Here is an 11,631-nt window from a genome sequence, read left to right as displayed (position 1 = left end):
AATACTTAGAATACCAGATACACATTTAGCATTAAAAAGCAATCCATGTGATTTCTTTAGCAGTCGTTCATTATTTTGTGTATCAGCCTCCACACAAAGCCGAGCGCAGTGCGGTATACTGTAATGATGCTGCAGTCAGTCTGCCCGGACTGCACCTGAACCATCTTAAAAACACGAAGCCTCCAATAAGCTCATTTGTAATAGTTAGTAAAGAATGGCGCTATATAATCTAAGGAAGCTGAATGTGAACTCCTAGCTGGAGCAACGAGAGAGGGAGAGAGGGGGCGGGGCAGAGAAGGAGGCGGAGACGCTGCTAGGCAACCGGCTCCTGAACATTCCACTCCGCTGAGCAGAGACCGTTAGGATTTAAAAATGCCAAAGTTCCGAGCGCCGTTAGTATGGGCTGCCAGAAATGAGGAGAAAATAAATACAGCTTTTTAGAAATGTGTGCATTCAGATATCATTTAGAAATCTACTTACAACATTTAACAGTTAGCTAAATATTTAAATACATCTTAAATCTCTTTGCTAGATTTAACATTTAGCTAAATATTTAAATAAATCTTAAATCTCTCTTAAATAGACTTAACATTTTGCTAAATATTTAACTGTATGTGTCAGTATCTGTGTGTGTGTGTCAGTATCTGTCTGTGTGCGGGTCAGTAACTGTGTGTGTGTGTCAGTATCTGTTTGTCTCAGTGTGTGTGTGTGTTTGTCTCAGTGTGCGTCTCAGTGTGTGTGTGTCTCAGTGTGTGTTTGTCTCAGTGTGCGAGTGTGTGTGAGTGTGTGTGTCTCAGTGTGTGTGTCTCAGTGAGTGTGTGAGTGTGTCTATCTCAGTGTGTGTATGTCTCTCAGTGTGTGTGTGTGTCTGTCGCAGTCTCAGTGTGTTTGTGTCTCAGTCACTTCAAGTCACACAAAGAGCATTTCAAGTGGAGCGATAAAGTGGAGCGAAAGTTCCGAGCGGCTTCAGGCACTTCGTTTAATTAACACTCTTACATTTTAGCTTCTTGAAGTTACCACAGCGTGTCTATGTATGAATTACTGAAGAGTAATATTTGTGAGAGAGAAACACACACACACACAGACACACACACACACAGACACACACACACACAGGCAGACACTGAGACACACACAGAGACAGACACACACACATACACACACACACACACACTGACACACACACTGACACACACACACAGACATGCAGACACAGACACACACACACACAGACAGACACTGAGACACAAACACACACAGAGACAGGCAGACACACACAGATAGACAGACAGACACTGAGACACACACAGAGACAGGCAGACACACACAGATAGACAGACAGACACTGAGACACACACAGAGACAGGCAGACACACACACAGAGACACACATGCACACTGAGACAAACACACACACTGACACACACACACACACACACACAGACACACACACACACAAACACTGATACACACACACACTCTCACACACACAAACACACACACTCACACACACACACACACACACACTCACACACACACTCACACACACACACACTCACACAGACACACACACACACAGACACACACACACACACACACACTGACACACACACACACACACACACTCACACACACACTCACACAGGCAGACACTGAGACACACACAGAGACAGACACACACACATACACACACACACACACACTGACACACACACTGACACACACACACAGACATGCAGACACAGACACACACACACACAGACAGACACTGAGACACAAACACACACAGAGACAGGCAGACACACACAGATAGACAGACAGACACTGAGACACACACAGAGACAGGCAGACACACACAGATAGACAGACAGACACTGAGACACACACAGAGACAGGCAGACACACACACAGAGACACACATGCACACTGAGACAAACACACACACTGACACACACACACACACACACACACAGACACACACACACACAAACACTGATACACACACACACTCTCACACACACAAACACACACACTCACACACACACACACACACACACTCACACACACACTCACACACACACACACACACACATACACACACACACACACACTCACACACACTCACACACACACACACACACTCACACACACACACACACACACTCACACACACACACACACATACACACACACACACACACACACTGACACACACACACACACACACACTCACACACACACTCACACACACACACACACTCACACACACACACACACACACATACACACACACACACACACACACATACACACACACACACACACTCACACACACACACACACACACTCACACACACACACACACATACACACACACACACACACACACTGACACACACACACACACACACACACACACACACACACTCACACACACACACACACACGGTATTCAAAACAGCAGAAGGCTAATAAAATAAACAATATTCAAAAGCCTGCTGAAAAATGAATGCATTTGGATATCAGCATATCAATAAAAGCTTGTTATTCAAATTCTCAATGGCCATTAACACAGGGAGGAAGTGCTTGTTTTAACTACAGTGAAGAAAATATCCATTAATTTACAAGTTTGCACCAGAGGAAGACAGGGTCTCTGTGACATTGTTTAGCACTGTCAAATCCCAATCACTTTGAAATATGTACAGTATATACTATTGTGAGAAAGGTCGTTGCTTTTCTCTTTCATTCACTGTAGAATGCGTGTGCTTACTGTCCTTTATATTTTCTGATGCATATCATGATATTTGTACTGTGTTATCCTGCGGAGATACTCAGAGATATTACAATTTAATATAAACTCAAACCTAACCTCCTATATACACCTCGGATTGCATTTGACTACAATCGTTCCCTTACTGTGCACTTATAACACCATGATGAGGACCCTGTGTGTGCCTGCGCTGGTATTCATAATGTAATGCATGCTGATACTGGAATGCATGATTCATATTATTATTATTATTATTATTATTATTATTATTATTATTATTATTATTATTATTATTATTATTATTATTATTATTATCATCATTTCACTTCTATAAGATCACTTGCTTATATTTTTGTATTATCACTATCCAGGACAGCACACTGTTGAAATTGCTGTATTGAGGAGCTGCCCCCAGTTGCTTGCAGTAATCAGCTGTTATAATAATCTTTACTGTCCTATCTGGATTGACCCTCCTGCCTTCTGAAGACTTTTTATCCTGACTGGGTGTCTTTTTCACTGATAATACCCCAGCTTCCTCTATTGCCCTATTCAAAGAACCTGTGTGCAGTTTTGATAAAGAGCGAGACTTAATGAGGTGTGGCAACGACAGTTCAGTGACCCCACCTGTGTGAAACTGCCAGTGACGTAGACAGATCATTCTGCAAGCAATCAGCGTGATACTTTACATGAAGCGTCTCTAATTACTGTGGATTTATAGAGCAGTCATGTAGTAAACACATGAGTACTTACACATCATTACAGCGTTACTATGCACAGCTTCAATGTACTCAACGTGTCAATGTTTTGAACCATATATGTAAGTACACAATTGTATCAGAAAAGGGTCAGGGTTAGGGAGATTAGGGTTAAGGTTAGGGTCAGGGAGATTAGGGTTAAGGTTAAGGTTAGGGTTAGGGTCGGGGTTGGGGTTAGAATTAGAGTTATATCATGCAAAAAATGTACACATTAAGTACATTGTAACTATGCATAATAACATTGTAATTATGTTTAAGTACACATGTGTTTACTAATTAACTACTAATTCTCTACTTGCTGTAAATACACAGTCATTAGAGACACTTGCTGTCATGCAGATATATAACAAGTGAAGGCAAGCACACATTTCAGAGGTTTTATTTGCGACTTCAAGTACATTTGTAATTAATCTTACGAAGCACAATTATATATTATATTTATATTCCTGATTATATTTCTACTTTACAGTTCATATTAACATATTCAACAATATAATTCAACAATGCGTTTTTAAAATCTTATATTTTGCTAAAAGATAACAAAAAAAGCCTATGCTTATTATATTTTAATTTAATTCTTAACGGCTTTTTATTCTAAGTACAAGATGCGTAGCATGTACTAGACATTTTCAACAAAGCAAAATCAAGCATGAGTATTTAAAATTGTATATTGTGCTAAAGGTTATTTGAAAACATCCTAGTATTTACACCCTAGAATAATCGGATTTGTCATTCTTAATGGCTTCTTCTACTAAGTAAAACATGCATTGTATACACTAGAATGTAGTGAAGCTTTGATTTGGAGTCAAAATAGTAAAAACCATGTGGAAGGCTTTCTTCATCATGGGGTGGATCTCGTCTCTCCCTGGGGCAGACCTCCTCAGGATCCTCAGGATGGAGAGGTTACAGAAAATCATGACAATAAACAAGGCAGAGATGAAACCTGTGTGTACATATAAAATGTCGTCTTCTGTTATAGTTAAGTAGATGGAGAATGCCAAAGCAATGGCCCAAGCCACAGCAGAGCACAGCACTCTATAGGTGAGAGATTTGAACCCCAGGTAGGTGACTGGATGCACCACGGCCACATAACGCTCCACACAGATACAGCAAAGGAACAGAGGACAGCCGAACACATTACAATAATAGACAACACAGTCTACCACGTTAACAATGCTATTACCAAGACAGTAATAATTATATATATCAAGGGGTGTATTGAAGCAGAACAAAGCTTCCATGACTGCCAGGTTCAGTACGAACACCTCAGAAGAGGAGATGGCAGTTTGTTTCCTCAGTACAATCCACAGCACTGCCACATTGGCTGGCAATCCCAGAATGGCAGTTAGAACCTGTAGAGCACTCCAGAATGCAATCCCAGCCGGATTGTCACTGCATTCCCACTCATCACTGGTATAAAGAGCCGTGGTGTTGCTGGGGACCATGGTAGAGTTTGTGTAGAAATAATCCATTGTGTATTGAATGCCTCAACAAGGAACTGGCTTTCACTGGTTGGGAGTATCTGGTGAGAGAAAGATGAACGATGAACAGCATCCATGCAAGATCTTACTGCAGTACAGCACTGTTGAGAGGGTCAGAGTGACCCAGGTCATTTTATTGGATTGGATTTTTTTTCATGTTTTGATTTTTTCATACTGATGAATTGTACAGGGTTGCTTTTATAAAGTAGTCCTGTGGTTACCAGTTAGTTTCTCCATGTACATTGTGAAATGCCATGCTGAGAGGAATAGTTCACTTACAAAGCAACATTCACTTTGATATCAAACAGCACAGCTTTGAAAGCATGCATTAGATATACCAGGAGACTTTTTCTGTTCACACTTGACAGTCCTTAACAATCATTCTGGAAATAGAGATGAAGACCATCTCATTGTCAAAGCCGTCCTGTCGATGCAGGCAAATCACAACCAGCAACATTCAAGTAACATACGTTTGAGCTGGAGAGAAATTGTGAAGACATTGCTAAATACTTGCACAGCTGTAGAGATCCCTATGCCTCTAGAATCTTGAATCTCTTACCACAATGTTATGATGTTTCCAGCAGGGAGATGTTCTCTAATATCTTCCACAATGATGCATCAATGAGTTAACCTCTCTCTGCTGGTATTAGAAACAGATCATGAACACCAGGGACAGGAGTCTAACTAGTAGGGTAAGCCACGCCCACATATAGACATGGCCAATGAGCTGGGTTTCCATCTACTCCAAATGCACTGTTTAAAATATGTTTTTACTGTACTGGCCACTGCAACAGGTGTGTGCCGCCCCTTCACTCTGAGCGTGGCAGTGAGAGATGGAGCATGGAGAGAGTATGATGGATAAGTCAGCTCTCGCTCTGCAATGGAAATAACATTGAGCTAATGAAATGATGTACAGTCCTGTGCAGTGTGCATGCAATGGATGTACTCAGTAAATGCTTTGATTCAAACAAGTAGGAAATCACCTTGGAAGAGACACAGCTGGGTTGCCAAAAGCCTTGCAGTTTGGTCAGACAGCCTTTGTATACTGTAACACAGCAGGGAAGGGGTTAATATCCTCCCTGCATCAAACATCAGCGTATGCACTTTTAGTTCAATTGTTTAATTATTTGTTATTTGTTTTATTATTAATTATCACCCGCACCTGGTAACTATTGTAAATTAATGCCAGGTGCAGGGTATGAAAAGATAGCCGTCAGTTTGCTAGTGACTGCTGAGTAGAAGGAGACAGAAGGTGTGCTCTGTGTCCGAGCTGTCAAAGGAAACGTAAGCGCTGGGGTTTGTGTTTGTTTGGCAGGTAAACGGCTTACCCGTCCTGCGAGCCAGTCAGGACCCTGCCGTGTAGTCCGTGCTCCAACAAGGAGCTACGTGTTTATTTTTGTTTGTGTTTTATTTATTAAAAATAGCGCAACCGCGCTTCAAACTCCATTTCCTGTGTCCTGGGTCTGCTTTCAAAGGGGCTAATGAACGACCGTGAGTGCAGCATTACAATATATATATATATATATATATTGTTTCTTAGCAGATTATCCAGGGCGACTTACAATTGTTACAAGATATCACATTATACAGATATCACATTATTTTTACATACAGTTACATTATATTTTACACATAATTTTTATATACAATTCCCCATTTATACAGTTGGGTTTTTACTGGAGCAATCTAGGTAAAGTACCTTGCTCAAGGGTACAGCAGCAGTGTCCCCCACCTGGGATTGAACCCACGACCCTCCGGTCAAGAGTCCAGAGCCCTAACCACTACTCCACACTGCTGCCATATATATATATATATATATATATATATATATATATATATATATATATATATATATATATATATATATATATATAGCTAGATAGATATAGATATAGATAGATAGATAGATAGATAGATAGATAGATAGATAGATAGATATAGATATATATATATAGGGCCCTTCATCACACAGGTCCAGAGTATCTCCTCACCCTGCTGACCCTCTGTGTCCCTGCCTGCAAGCTGAGGTCCTCTGATCCCCAAGCACAAGTGCACCCCACTGGGAGAGAGCGCTCTTTCAGCTACATGGCCTCGACTCTCTGGTAGCCTCTCCCAGGTTTAGTGCGTGCAGCTCCCACACTCGCTTCAAATCAACTCTCAAGACCTGCTTGTTCTCTCTTGCTTTCAATGCTCTCTCAGCCTGGTATCTATGATTAGCTGTTGTCTAATTTGCTATTTCTGTTTTTTCCTCCATCCTATTCGTATGATTCTGCTTGACACACGCATCCACAGTGTTTAGAATTCACATCCTAGCCTTTTATTTAATGTATCATGCTTGTATTTAATTTATTTGCATTGTTTTTAATGTTGAATTGAATGTGCCATGCCAGGCTGTATTTCACTGTATTTAATGTATTATGCAATGTTCCTCACTCTGTTGTAAAGCGCTTTGTGATGGTGGTTCACTGTGATATTGATTGATTGATACATATAGCTGAGAAGTTCTTACAAACTGTCTGCTACCCTGATCAACACACACACACACACACACACACACACACACACACACACACACACAGCTACCTTGACCCTAGATCACCACACACGCACACACACACACACACACACACACACACACACACACACACACACACACTGCTATCCTAACCCTAGATCACTACATACACACACACTCTGCTACCCTGACCCCAGATCAACACACACACATACACACACACACTGCTACCTTGACCCTAGATCACTACACACACATACACACACACACACTGCTATCCTGACCCTAGATCACTACACACAGACACACACGCACACTGCTATCCTGACCCTTGATCACTACACAAACACACACACACACACTGCTATCCTGACCCTAGATCACTACACACACACACACACACACTGCTATCCTGACCCCAGGTCAACACACACATACACACACACACTGCTATCCTGACCCCAGATCAACACACACATACACACACACACACTGCTACCCTGACCCCAGATCAGCACACATACACACACTCTGCTATCCTGACCCCAGATCAACACACACATACACACACACTCTGCTATCCTGACCCCAGATCAGCACACACACACACACACTCTGCTATCCTGACCCCAGATCAACACACACATACACACACACACTGTTATCCTGACCCTAGATCACCACACACACACACACACACACACTGTTATCCTGACCCTAGATCACCACACACACACAGACACACAGACACACAGACACACTGACACACACACACACACACACACACACACACACACACACACACACACACACACACATTTCTACCTTGACACCAGATCAGCACATGGTATTCAAAACAGCAGAAGGCTAATAAAATAAACAATATTCAAAAGCCTGCTTAAAAATGGATGCATCTGGATACCAGCATATTAATGACATCTTGTTATTCAAATTCTCAATGGCCATTAACACAGGGAGGAAGCACTTGTTTTAACCATGGTAGAAAAAATATCCATTAATTTACAAGTTTGCACCAGAGGAAGACAGGGGGCTCTGTGATATTGTTTAGCACTGTCAAATCCCAATCACTTTCAAATATGTACAGTATATACTATTGTGAGAAAGGTCGTTGCTTTTCTCTTTCATTCACTGTAGAATGCGTGTGCTTCCTGTCCTTTATATTTTCTGATGCATATCATGATATTTGTACTGTGTTATCCTGCGGAGATACTCAGAGATATTACAATTTAATATAAACTCAAACCTAGCCTCCTATATACATCTCGGATTGCATTTCACTACAATCGTACCCTTACTGTGCACTTATAACACCATGATGAGGACCCTGTGTGTGCCTGCGCTGCTATTCATAATGTAATGGATGCTGATATAATGGAATGGATTCCAGTTGTTATTTATATTGTTATTTTCTCTGTTAGATTTGGTTATTATTGGGATTCCAAGCTGAAGGAAGTCTGTTTTATTGTTAGGATTTTTAGACTTCCAAGCCAGAATATCTGGAAGCCGATCGTTCTTGTGAAGACTATTATTATTATTATTATTATTATTATTATTATTATTATTATTATTGTCTGTGTTGTAAAACACAGAGGTTGTTTTCTCTCTGTTTCTTTTGTAGGAACAATTCAATAATTGATAATTTAATGTTTATCTGGGTTGATTAGTTCTTATTCATAATATTTAATTGACGTGTTACAAAGATCGAGGGTTTACTATGAACACACATTCACGCGGAGACCCAAGGAATGTTTAATCAATAGCTGTATTTTATTAAGAACACAAATAAGACACAGAAAACAGAAAAGTCAGAAAGTAAATCTCTCAGTCTCTAAGTACGAACACAATTCAAAACTCTCACTGTACTCATGCTGGCTAGCAGGCAATTGAAATACGAGACCGCCTGTCTCCTCACACAGCAGCAGCAGCAGCTCAAGCAGGCTGTGACGTAGGAGCTCGCTGTCTCACACACACACACGGCCACATACAAACTTAAATGATGCAGACAATCTTAGAATAGATCACATTAATCTTATTAATGGCGTATATATATATATATATTAAGGATATGTCAAGTTTACTTTTAAAGAAATTCTTCATGCAACAATATGAGGTTGATTACTTATAGTTACTTCATCAAGTTTCACTAAAAGTTATTTCACACGCAACGTGTGCAAACTAAATAATTAGCAGTTCAATTCTATCTGAATGTGTTACAATTAATTAATTTAGTTCCATGACAGGAAAATGCAACTGGAATTATACTCAGCGGTTCCTTGAAGCTTAGATTTTGGTCCGCTGGTTTGGAAACTCAGTCTGTTGAAGTGTCGAGTACAAAAACTCTCCTCTCAGCAATGAAGTCTTCAATCCCACGCTGGATCAAACTCGGCAACAAAGCTTTCAATTCACAATAGAATCAACAAACAACTACATCAAAGTCTCCAATCATTTGTGCATCGTGCCTTTTTTAAACTCCCAGTCCTTTGATGTTTTAATGTCCTTTTCCACGGGGACAGCGTTAGTTCATGTCTGCCTTGCGTCAAAATGCTTGTTGCTGCCCGTGTGAAGTATCTGTCCATAATTCAACTGTCCGCTCAGCCTAATCCAGTCCAGGTACCGGTCCTCTAATCAGTAGCTCACATAGTTCAGTCTGTCTGCAAGCCAGAGGCCCCTTCTCAAGACACAGCAGCTTGCCTTGATTCTCAAGACACACAGTTTGATCAGTGAATGCAGTTCCATCTCTACTGCACGTTCATGTATTATTATCATATTCAGGAATATGCCCCACAGCGGGGTGTACCCTGTCGCAGGGGCTCAAACCGATTTTACCCACAATTACTTATTCAATTTGTCTTAATTGCTATCTGTGTCGTGTTTACCTGCTGTTTGTGTACCAAAATCCATCGCAATAGACTTTGAATTTGAGAATTCACCCCTGTCTCCCCGAGTCCTGCTTCATAAAACCTGACAGAAACCTTCCAGTAGAATTTCAGTATCTGCTCCTCACTTTGCAGGCTGTAGATAATTATCAAACAACCTTTAAGAACACAATAAACCACAAATGTGCAAACTTTGTCAATACTTGATTCTCAGAATCGATCCTGTTGTGATAGCAGAGATACAGCTGGGGTGTGATAATCACCCTGCAACACAAAGCAGGGGCGCTGGGATACATGCAGTTGTGTTCATTTTACGATAGCTTGTAAATATGAGTTTATATTAAATTGTAATATCTCTGAGTATCTCTGCAGGATAACACAGTACAAATATCATGATATGCATCAGAAAATATAAAGGACTGTAAGCACACGCATTCTACAGTGAATGAAAGAAAAAAGCAACGACCTTTCTCACAATAGTATATACTGTACATATTTCAAAGTGATATGGATTTGACAGTGCTAAACAATGTCATAAGGCTCCTGTCTTTCTCTACTGGAAACTTTGATTAATGGCTGTTTTTATTTTGTTTACTGTAGTTAAAACAAGGCGCTTCCTCCCTGTGTTAATGGCCCATTGGAATTTGAATACCAAGCTGACATCAATTTTTCAGCAGGCTTTTGAATATTATTTATTTTATTAGACACCTGCTGTTTTGAATACCGTGTGTGTGTGTGTGTGTGCGTGTGTGTGTGAGTGTGTGTCAGTGTGTGTGTGAGTGTGTGTGTGTCAGTGTGTGTGTGTGTGTGTGTGTGTGTCAGTGTGTGTGTGTGTGTCTGTGTGTGTGTATGTGTCTGTGTGAGTGTGTGTGTGTCTGTGTGTGTGTGAGTGTCAGTGTGTGTGTGAGTGTATGTGTGTCTGTGTGTGTGTGAGTGTGTGTGTGTCTGTGTGTGTGTGTGTGAGTGTATGTGTGTCTGTGTGTGTGTCTGTGTGTGAGTGTGTGTGTGTGTGTCTGTGCGTGTGTGTGTGTCAGTGTGTGTGTTTGTCTGTGTGTGTGTCTGTGTGTGTGTGTGTCTGTGTGTGTGTGTCTGTGCGTGTGTGTGTCAGTGTGTGTGTGTGTGAGTGTGTGTGTGTCTGTGTGTGTGTGTGTGAGTGTGTGTGCTTGTCTGTATGTGTGTGTGTGTGTCTGTGCGTGTGTGTGTCTGTGTGTGTG

The sequence above is a fragment of the Acipenser ruthenus genome, unplaced genomic scaffold (assembly GCF_902713425.1).
Source record: "Acipenser ruthenus unplaced genomic scaffold, fAciRut3.2 maternal haplotype, whole genome shotgun sequence".
In the NCBI taxonomy this organism is placed as follows: Eukaryota; Metazoa; Chordata; class Actinopteri; order Acipenseriformes; family Acipenseridae; genus Acipenser; species Acipenser ruthenus.
This window is presented reverse-complemented; position numbering follows the sequence as displayed.